This window comes from Thamnophis elegans, chromosome 9 (genome assembly GCF_009769535.1).
Source record: "Thamnophis elegans isolate rThaEle1 chromosome 9, rThaEle1.pri, whole genome shotgun sequence".
Lineage (NCBI taxonomy): Eukaryota > Metazoa > Chordata > Lepidosauria > Squamata > Colubridae > Thamnophis > Thamnophis elegans.
Genome location: NC_045549.1, coordinates 73,669,943 through 73,681,756, shown reverse-complemented (window position 1 = coordinate 73,681,756; position 11,814 = coordinate 73,669,943).

Sequence of the window (11,814 nt, the reverse complement as noted above, 5' to 3'; positions counted from 1 at the left end):
TTTATTGACACTGCAATACCTGGTGATGCGCGGATTGAGATAAGCAGCAAGAAAAAAAATCACAAAGTACCGGGACTTGCAAATTGAGGTTGAGCGACTGTGGAAAAAGAAACCGTGTGTTGTCCCGATTGTAATTGGAACCCTTGGAGCAATACCCAAAGGGCTCCCTCGCTATTTGGAAATTCTGAATTTATCAGACTTGAACATTCTGATTCTACAAAAAACCACCCTACTTGGAACAGCTTATATCCTCCGACGTTCCCTTAACAGTTCCTAGGAGCTTGGTTAGGACTCGAGCTTTTGAGCTACCAACCAGCCCCAAAGGCTGTGAATCTCACCAAAGATTAACATCATCATCATCATCATCATCATCATCATCTGTGAATGCAGCAAAATTGCACAAACTGATTACAAAGATAGACATGACCGAGTTGCTAAATCCACTGGTTATTATGTCAAAAATATGATTTACCTGTATCCAGAAAGTCATGGGAACATAAAGTGGAAAAAGCTATCGAAAATGAGAAGGTGAAGATGTTGTGGGACTTTCGAATGCAAAACGGATCGTCATTTGGAGCACAACACGCCAGATATCACAATTGTAGAAGGCCGAAGTGTACAGTTTATTGATATCGCTGTTCCTGGAGATGCCAGAGTCGGAGAAAAAGAACTAGAAAAAATGAGGAAATACCGCAACCCGGCCATCGAAACTACACAGCTACGGATGAAGCATGTAACAGTGATACCCATTGTCATCGGGGCACTTGGCACCCTGTCCAAGAATTTTAAAAGATACAACCACAGATTGCAGCTTCCTGCAATAACACCAGCGGAACTGCAAAAAAACTGCGCTACTCGGAACATCAGCTTCCCCCTAGGAGCCTTCCAGGCAGAAAACCATTTTTGTGTTGCACTTGTGCTGCTAAATAAATAAAGGGAGACGAGTATAGATCTAGTATAGCATAGAAAAAAGGGAAGCAGTATGCTCCCTCCCATATTTGGGCATACCAGCTGCTTTGACATAACACTCAATCATTTCCTTGGCACAGCTGATAAGGGAGGAGAGCTTGTGGCTTAGAGGCTAATACAACTGCCTAACATGTAAAAACAGCCCAGGTTCAAATCCCAGCAAGGGTATGGCTAGCTGATGAGAACTAAATAGATTGAAATAGATCTCTACTAGTCTCCCTTTATTTATCAGCATGTGTGGATGTGTGTGTGTGTTTATTATATTTTAAGAAGGTCCTTGGTTGATACCTAGGACGCTGGCAGCAACCCGTATCAACCGTTAGCACCAGTCAATGGTATTTGTGATGTATTTTTGGGAAGGAAGGAGGGAAGGAAGGAGAGAAGGAGAGAAGAAAGGAGGGAAGGAAGGAGGGAATGTAGGAGAGAAGGAAGGGGGGAAGGGAGGAAAGGAAGGGGGAAAGGAAGGAGAGAAGGAGAAAAGAAAGGAGGGAAGGAAGGAGGGAAGGAGAGGAGGAGGGAAGGGGAAGGAGAGAAGGAGGGAAGGAGGGAAGGAGGGGAGTAGGAGAGAAGAAACGAGGGAAGGAAAGAGGGAGGGAGGGAAGAAGAAGTAGGACCGTTGTAAGATAAGATGGATCTATGGATGTTAAAAAAGCAATTTCAAGTATATTGTCAACTGTAGGGAAAAATTGTTATAAATACATGTTATTATTAACAGTTATGAGATCATATAATTGTGAATGTATATATGAAATTGATAAATTAATTTTTTTAAAAAAAATGGTATTTGTGATGTATTTTTGAATGTTCAGACGACAGAGTTTGATGTTTAATGAATAAAGTATAATAATAACAATGTAATTCTTCCAAAAAATATAACTAAGAAACAGCAAAGCTTTGAGACAAGGGAAATGCCCCCTTATATTCCATTCTTATTCCATTCTCCCACCTGCAGGGGTATTTTTGGATTCGCTGGGGTAAGGTGGTGAAAATCAGCCAAATTCCACCAATCGAGAATTTTCTTTTGGAATATCCCCAGGGAATCTCAGGAGGAAGTTATCCCTTATTATATTAGGGGTTATGATTTGTGTCGTGTATTTTTTATTACTGCATTCCTTTTTACTGATTTACCATCGATCATGATTAAAGTGTTACAGTGCTATAGTGGATTGTCCACACCAGTATATACCGCTCTCTAAGGACATACATTGGGGAGTGAAGCTGCACCAGTTGAACATCCGACCATCCGCATCAGCCAATGTTTGCTGCGAAGAAGGATGGCGAAAAAACACAATAACACACGCAGACATCGAAAAAGCAACAGTTTTGAACTTGGCAGACTCAGATTTGGGGATTAGCCCCCAGCTGGTAGCCTTTCTCTGGATGAGGGTTGGACTAGAAGACCTCGGGGGTTCCTTCCTGCTCTATGACGGTCGTAGACCAAGCCAAGTCCAAAAATGCTATTTTTTAAAAAAACCTGGCCCTCTGACAAATTAACAATGAACACAGAGACATGAACAACGTTATAGATTATGCAAGAGACGCCACCAACCAGCCCACCAACAGAGAACAAAAGACTCCAGCACCAATAATCCACAACCAGATCAATATAGATCAACCTCCAAGGTTAATTAACATCAGATCAACTATCAAGTCAACCAGACCCCGATCAAGAAGCTGTCAAAGAACCCAATGAATCTCTACGACTACCAACAGGACAGGCCACTAGAATATACATTGAGAGCAAATCCCACTCCTGACCAGTACTGATGCTGTTACCTAGTTTGGTAATGAGACGTCTCCAGGAAAATGCCTATAGAGATTCCCAGTCGTCCATCCAGTCATGGTTGTCCTAAAGGTGTTTTTTTCCCCCCAAGAGGGAGTCAACTATTCTCCAAAGCCCCGGAGGGTAGGACCAGAAGCAATGGGTGGAAACTAATCAAGGAGAGAAGCAACTTAGAACTGAGGAGAAATTTCCTGACAGTGAGAACAATTTAATCAGTGGAACAACTTCCCTCCAGAAGTTATGAAAGCCCCAACACTGGAAGTTTTAAGAAGATGTTGCACAACCATTTGTCTGAAGTGGTGTAAGGTTTCCTGCCGAAGCAGGGGGTTGGACTAGAAGATCTCCAAGGTCCCTTCCAACTCTGTTATTCTATTATCTTTCTCTTTGGCACTATTGATTCTCCTAGTGGAGGCGCTCAAAGGAGTTGACACTAAAATATCAGTGACTGGAATGTGTTATAAAACTTTACATTCCTTTCAGGTGCATTACTAAAGTTATATGCACCTTGTAGGAATTAAAAAAAAACTTTTAAAAACCCTTATGCTTGTTCTGTTCTGTTCTATTCTCTATTCTCTTTGCTCTCCTCTAACTTCTCTCTTCCCTTCCTCTACTCCATTTCTCTCTTCTCTTCGTTTTTCCTCTCCTCTTCTCCTCTCCTCCAATTCTCTCCTCTCCTCTAATTCTCTCTTCTCTTCCTCTACTCCATTTTCTCTCTTCTCTTCGTTTTTCCTCTCCTCTTCTCCTCTCCTCCAATTCTCTCCTCTCCTCTAATTCTCTCTTCTCTTCCTCTACTTCATTTCTCTCTTCTCTTCGTTTTCCTCTCCTCTTCTCCTCTCCTCCAATTCTCTCCTCTCCTCTAATTCTCTCTTCTCTTCCTCTACTTCATTTCTCTCTTCTCTTCGTTTTTCCTCTCCTCTTCTCCTCTCCTCCAATTCTCTCCTCTAATTCTCTCTTCTCTTCCTCTACTTCACTTCTCTCTTCTCTTTGTTTTTTCCTTCCTCTCCTCTTCTCCTCTCCTCCAATTCTCTCCTCTCCTCTAATTCTCTCTTCTCTTCCTCTACTCCATTTCTCTCTTCTCTTCGTTTTCCTCTCCTCTTCTCCTCTCCTCCAATTTCTCTCCTCTCCTCTAATTCTCTCTTCTCTTCCTCTACTTCATTTCTCTCTTCTCTTCGTTTTCCTCTCCTCTTCTCCTCTCCTCCAATTCTCTCCTCTCCTCTAATTCTCTCTTCTCTTCCTCTACTTCATTTCTCTCTTCTCTTCGTTTTTCCTCTCCTCTTCTCCTCTCCTCCAATTCTCTCCTCTCCTCTAATTCTCTCTTTCTTCCTCTACTTCATTTCTCTCTTCTCTTCGTTTTTTCCTCTCCTCTTCTCCTCCTCCAATTCTCTCCTCTCCTCTAATTCTCTCTTCTCTTCCTCTACTTCATTTCTCTCTTCTCTTCGTTTTTCCTCCCTCTTCTCCTCTCCTCCACTTCGCGTCCTCTCCTCTAATTCTCTCTTCTCTTCCTTACTTCATTCTCTTCTTCTCTTCGTTTTTCCTCTCCTCTTCTCCTCCCTCCAATTCTCTCCTCTCCTCTAATTCTCTCTTTCTTCCTCTACTTCATTTCTCTCTTCTCTTCGTTTTCCTCTCCTCTCCTCTCCTCCAATTCTCTCTCTAATTCTCTCTTCTCTTCCTCTACTCCATTTCTCTCTTCTCTTCGTTTTTCCTCTCCGCTTCTCCTCTCCTCCAATTCTCCTCTCCTCCTCTAATCTCTCTTCTCTTCCTCTACTCATTTCTCTCTTCTCTTCGTTTTTCCTCTCCTCTTCTCCTCTCCTCCATTCTTCCTCTCCTCTAATTCTCTCTTCTCTTCCTCTACTTCATTTCTCTCTTCTCTTCCTTTTTCCTATCCTCTTCTCCTCTCCTCCAATTCTCTCCTCTAATTCTCTCTTCTTCCTCTACTTCACTTCTCTCTTCTCTTTGTTTTTCCTCTCCTCTTCTCCTCTCCTCCAATTCTCTCCTCTAATTCTCTCTTCTCTTCCTCTACTTCATTTCTCTCTTCTCTTCCTTTTTCCTCTCCTCTTCTCCTCTCCTCCAATTCTCTCCTCTCCTCTATTCCCTCTTCTCTTCCTCTACTTCATTTCTCTCTTCTCTTCGTTTTTTCCTCTCCTCTTCTCCTCTCCCTCCAATTCTCTCTCTAATTCTCTCTTCTCTTCCTCTACTCCATTTCTCTCTTCTCTTCGTTTTTTCCTCTCCTCTCCTCCTCTCCTCCAATTCTCTCCTCTCCTCTAATTCTCTCTTCTCTTCCTCTACTCCATTTCTCTCTTCTCTTCCTTTTTCCTCTCCTCTTCTCCTCTCCTCCAATCTCTCCTCTAATTCTCTCTTCTCTTCCTCTACTTCACTTCTCTCTTCTCTTGTTTTTCCTCTCCTCTTCTCCTCTCCTCCAATTCTTCCTCTCCCTCTAATATCCTATCCTATCCATCCTATCCTATCTTAAGCTTCTTGGGATGAGAAGCGAAAGGTCTTTAAAAAAAATCCGGAAAAACGAAGAAAGTCCAGTCGTCTCTTGGGGAAGGACCTTGTGGGGTCTGCGAGAGAACAAACAAACCCGCGACACCAGGAACCCCCCCCCCTTATTCTGTTAAAGACGGGGTTGAGACAGCAGCAGGTCTGCAGGCAGAAGTTCCCCTGGCTGCACCTGTTGAACTGCCAGCCTGGCTGGTTTCGTTGGAGCCAAGAAGAGCCCCCCACCTGCCCAGCCCTGCGGGTCTCACCTGCCAGCCAACCCCAAGGATGCTGGAAGCAGCCCCCTCACCTGCCCAGCCCTGCGGACTCACCTGGCGCTTCCTGCCCACCAAGCCGAGCCCTCCAGCCGGGCTGGGGATGTGGGGGGGGACCCTCTGTTAAAGACGGCGGGACCCCCGCAGACCCTCCGGCGCCGATCGCTCCCAGGCGCCTCTGGCCCCCCCAATCTTCAGGCGCCGCCGGTCCTGTCCCCCTCCACGAGGGGAGGGGCGGGGGCGTAGCCTGGCCCGGCCCACGCGCACACCCACCGCCCGGAGGGAGGGGGGGGTCGAGGAAGAGGAGGAGGCGCCCCCCCCCTCCGGCCCCACCGGTCGTTGCATTCAAATCAGGACTCGGCCATTCCGGAGAGACAAAAGAGGGGGGGGTCTCCAGTGGAGGTTGGGAAAGACCCCCTACCCCTTTAGGGATGGGGGGGGGGGCTTTGGGAGTCTTGTCAACCACCCTTCTCGCCCCACTCCAGGGACACCGCCGGCTTCGTCGTCCCTTCAGACCGGTTTTTCTAACCTTGCCCCCCCCCCCCGCCACACCTGGCGCTTTGTACAGTCCGCGGGCTGCCTCGGATTAGCTGAGCGGCTGTCTCTGTTTGCAGGTAACTCCGTTGCTGGGCCTCGGCCGCTTGGCTGGATGCGCTGAGCTGAGATTTCTTACGGGGCTGTGGCAGTGGCACGCCTTTTACTACTACTACTACTACTACTACTACTACTACTACTACTACTACTACTACTACTACTACTATCACTATCTCATCACCATCATTTATTATCATCATCATTATCATCATTATTATTATCATTATCCTCATCATCATCATTACCATTGTACTGTTTCATGTTTGATGAATAAAATTATTATTATTATTATTGAGTGGTTAATCTTTGGTGAGATTCACAGCTGGTTCGTAGCTCAACAGTATTTTACATAATGACCAGTGGATTTAGCAACTCGGTCATATCTATCTTTGCAATCAGTTTGTGCAATTTTGCTGCATTCACTGATGATGATGATGATGATGATGATGATGATGATGATGATGATGATGATGATGTTAATCTTTGGTGAGATTCCCAGCCTTTGGGGCTGGTGTTAGCTCAAAAGCTCCAGTCCTAACCAAGCTCCTAGGAACTGTTAAGGCAGTGTTTTTCAACCACTGTGCCGCGGCACACTAGTGTGCCGTGACATAGTGTAAGGTGTGCCGTGGGAGAATTACTTTATATATAGTCAATATAGGCACAGAGTTAAATTTTTTAAACATTTTCTAATGGCGGTGTGCCTCGTGATTTTTTTCATGAAAAAAGTGTGCCTTTGCACAAAAAGGTTGAAAAACACTGTGTTAAGGTAACGTCGGAGGATATAAGCTGTTCCAAGTAGGGCGGTTTTTTTTGTAGAATCAGAATGTTCAAGTCTGATAAATTTAGAATTTCCAAATAGCGAGGTAGCCCTTTGGGTGTTGCTCCAAGGGCTCCAATTACAATCGGGACAACACACGATTTCTTTTTTCCACAGTCGCTCAACTTCAATTTGCAAGTCCCGGTTCTTTGTGATTTTTTTCTTGCTGCTTATCTTCAATTCGTGCATCTCCGGGTATTGCAATGTCAATGAACCATACTTCTTTCTTTTCAACTATTGTTATGTCAGGTGTGTTGTGGGCCAAGTGCCTGTCAGTCTGGATTCTGAAGTCCCACAAGATCTTGGACTTTCCTCATTCTCTAAAACCTTCTCAACCTGATGTCCCCAGTGGTTTTTGCTGTACTCAAATCCAAACTTCTGGCACAATTTCTTCAACTCTGGCATCTCCAGGAACAGCGATATCAATAAACTGCTGCCAGCATCCTAGATATTAAACCAAGTAATTGTTGTTGTTATTATTATTTGCAAAGTACAGATGTGCAATTTTTCTTTCTTTCTTTGGCCAAATACAGTCGTGCTGCAGTTTGCTTTATTTTGCAAAATCCGGGCGTGCAAGAAGAGTTGATTCGCGATGTTATGTCGTCTTACCGTTACAGAGCAGGGAGCCGGCGGGGCAAAAGATTCTGGCTATCTCTGCTTGCTTGAGCCTCTTCCAACGATGCATTTCCTGTCAGAAAGAATAATCCATATCTTTGATGTAGGTGGTGCACCAAAACAACTGATCACCCAATAACACTGATTGTATGAAGATTGAATATGCAATATATATATTGAACAAGAGGGGAGAGAAAAGATCATTGATAACATTCCACAAATGGCAATGTATGGGTTTGCTTTACTTTTTCCCCAGCTGGGTTCTTGAAACTCGGGAGTGTATTTTTAACTTTTGTCTCTTTCTTAAAAGTTGCAAGTTTATGTTTTCCTTTTGTGTCTCTCCTAAAACCTGCAAGTGTATTTATTTTTCCTTTTATATCTTTCTTGAAATTGCAAATGTCATTTTCTGGACTGTGTTGTAAAAAAGGTGTTGAGGACCTCTGGAAAGAGTGCAGAGAAGAGCAACAAAGATGATTAGGGGACTGGAGGCCTTAACCTATGAAGAACGGTTGCAGGAACTGGGTATGTCTAGTTTAATAGAAAGAAGGACTAGGGGAGACATGATAGCAGTCTTCCAAAATCTCAGGGGCTGCCACAAAGAAGAGGGACTCAAGCTATTCTCCCAAAGCACCTGAGGGTAGAACAAGAAGCAATGGGTGGTGGAAACTAATCAAGGAGAGAAGCAACTTAGAACTAAGGAGAAATCTTCATTGACAGTTAGAACAATTAATCAGTGGAACAATGCCTCCAGAGTTGTGGATGTTCCAACACTGGAGTTTTTTAAGAAAATGCTGGATAAAATCTTGTCGGAAGTGGTGTAGAGGTTTGCTGCCTACACAGGGGGTTGGACTAGAAGACCCTCCAAGGTCCTTTCCAACTCTGTTATTCTAAGCACTTCTAAATCATCTAAACATCCTTTGTCTGGTCTGAACGTTTCAGAGTGATGTCACCAGCGGGGAAAAATAACAAGATGTTATCTGCTATTTCTCGTTCTATCCTAAATGTTCTTCGTGCTATTGTCTGAGCAACTGTGAGTTGGCATTGAGATATTTTACTACAGATACCGCATGGAATTAAAGAGAATATTTGCAGCTCAGGATCTAACTGTGAGCTCCTTGGTGCTCTCTGAGCTGGGTAGTTTTCTGGCGGAAATTTTCATGACCTAACTAGGGAACATCCCTCAGATGCTAGAAGAAGGGAGTGTGGTTTTCTCTGTGTTTATGTACAAATAGCTTGGCTTGTACACCATTCCATTTGAGCACTGATGATGTTAACTAACTGGGTAAGGAAAATGTCTTCCAAGCGCAGAGAGCACAAGGACCCACAGTCCCCGCTTTCCTCCATTCCACAGGAAACCACTCCTGTCTGACACTGTGATGTTACCTCGTTGGGTCATGAGATGTCTAGAAGAAAACCACCCAGCTCAGAGAGCACCAAGGACTCCACAGTCGTCCTCACATTCCACAAACCCACTCCTATAGCTTATAGACGAGGTGGCAACAGTGGTTAGAGTGCAGCACTGCAGGCTATTTCAGCTGACTGCAGTTCTGCAGTTCGGCGGTTCAAATCTCACCGGTCAAGGTGACTCAGCCTCCATCCTTCGAGGTGGGTGAAATGAGGACCCGGATTGTTGTTGGGGGCGATATGCTGACTCTGTAAACCGCTTAGAGAGGGCTGAAAGCCCTATGAAGCGGTATATAAGTCTAACTGCTACTGCTATTGCTATCTGACATGGATGATGTTACCTAGGTAGGTCATGAGATGTCTAGAAGAAAACCACCCAGCTCAGCAGAGCACCAAGGACCCCACGCCTCATGGTTTCCATCCCTTGATGACCCACTCTCACCATGCCCTGATGACTGGGAAAGCGTGGCGCCCGTTCCCTCCTCCCCCCAGCAGCATCTCATTTCCTCAAATCCAAATCCTGCGGGTCACTTAAGATTTAAGCAAACACGTTGTGCAAGGTTTGAAGGGCCCGAGGTAAGGTTACGTTACCCCCAGGCATTGTGATTAAGTGCACAGTCTTCAGAAAGGGGGGGTTAGAAACGAAGGCCACTTCCTCGTAAGAAGTCGACGTTGCCAAGTCGCAATTGGCACAAGGCAAAGGAGGGAAATGATAAATGAGGAAAAGCTTTGTGCAGCCCTGTTGTGTTTTCGGTGAATTGCATCAGAAGGGTAGGGTGAAAAGAAAAGAGAAATAACATTAGGGCCTTCCGTAAAGCTGTTAAGACCTGGCTGTTCCGGCAGGCCTGGGGCTGTTGAAGTATCCAGCCCCACTGTTAGGTTATGAATGTTGCTGTAATTTTTAAATGTTTGTATTGTACTTCTTTATATGGCTCCACCACAAAACCGCGTTTCGACTAAAGCGCGCTCAACGAAACGCGCACCTGACGTCATCACAGCGCACGAAAAAAGCACGCTGTGGACGCTAAAGCTAAAATTAACCCCTAAACCTAAACCTAACCCCCCTAAAACCTAACCCTAAACCTAACCCTAAACCTAACCTAACTACCCTAAACCTAACCCCCTAAACCTAACCTTAACCTAACGCTAAACCTAACCCTAACCCTTAACCTAACCCTAAACCTAACCCTAACCCTAACCCTAAACCTAACCCCTACCCTTAACCTAACCCTAAACCTAAACCTAACCCTAAACCTACCCTTAACCTAACCCAACCCTAAACCTAACCCTAAACCTAACCCTTAACCTAACCCTTAACCTAACCCTAACCCTAACCCTAACCTAACCCTAAACCTAACCCTAACCCTAACCCTAAACCTAACCCTAACCCTTAACCTAACCCTAAACCTAAACCTAACCCTAAACCTAACCCTTAACCCTAACCCTAACCCTAACCCTTAACCTAACCCTAAACCTAACCCTAACCCTAACCCTAAACCTAACCCTAACCTTAACCTAACCTAAAACCTAAACTAACCCTAAACCAACCCTTAACCCTAACCCTAACCCTAAAACCTAATCATAACCCTTAACCTAACACCCTTAACCTAACCCTAACCACTTAACCCTTAACCCTAACACAACCTAACCGTAACCCTTAACCAACCCTAACCCTAACCCTAAACCCTAACCCTTACCTTAACTTGAATCGCTTGCTTTTCAAAGCGTTTTTAAAGTGCCCTTTTTTCTCTGCGGTCGCTGTTGTTGCGCTGCTGATGACGTCAGCGACACGGTTAATCGGGCGCGCTTTAGTGGACCGCGGTTTTGCGTGCCCAGCTTTTTATATTCCCCCTCCCTTTTTTATTGTAAGACGCCGGAGTCTTCCGAGAAGTGGGCAGCATACAAAACTAATAAATACAATACAATACAAATACAATTACAAAGGGAGCAGTCAAGAGGAATCTGTTTGGAGGGCAGATCTCAATCAGGGTGGCGGTTGGGACCACAAGGTCCGTGCGAACACGGCGTGGATTGTGATATGTGGTCAGGACGGCACATTGTTCTTATCGCAAATTATTCTCACACATACTGGCAGCATTCTTTCTCAACTCTGAGCGCCCAAGCCTTTATTTGGGTTCTGGATGCTGTTGTTTTCTAGCTGATGTTCGTGACCAAGCTAGGGAACGTCATTGGCGCTAGAAGGGCTGTGGCGTTGTAGAGTGGAGGACGGAAGAAGAGGCAGAGCTTGGTTGTGTTCAATTAGGGGACATCATCGGTTCTAGACGGGAGTGGGATGTGATTCTGACTATTCATCTGATACAGTACAAAAAGCAGAGGTTTAGTCCCCCCAAATCCTCTTTTTTATTTCAATGTGAATTCTGGTCATTCACGGCCCGTAATGAGTCCCAAATAGTTTGCGAAGAGTCCGACAGTAGTCTGCCAAAGTCTTTCGTGATATGGCTGATAAGCACCCGCCCTTTATTTCCCCTTGAAACGCTGCCAAAGACTCATTGGGCAATGAGCTGGCAATGGCCACACGGAGCACGAGTCAAAACGGAGCTTCAGATGAAAACCGACAGCATGAACCAAGTTGCTTCCTGCAATGGCCCGTGCCTTTGCTCCTCCTTTATGTCCTTATGCGTGGGGTCAATCACCTCCAAGCCTACTCCCCGAGTCAACCCTTCTGTCTTCTGTATGTCTGTTCTTGACGTCTGGCAGCTCTGCGCCTGCGCGCCTGGGAACAGGCTCCCCTGTTCCTCTGCCTTGCTGATGTCCGGACTCTGGAGGTTCAGAGGCAGCACATAACTCCCAGATGGCCCTGGCCCCATCTCTGCCTCCGATGCAGAGCCCTCGTCCGAACCTTCCCCAGACTCCAGGAC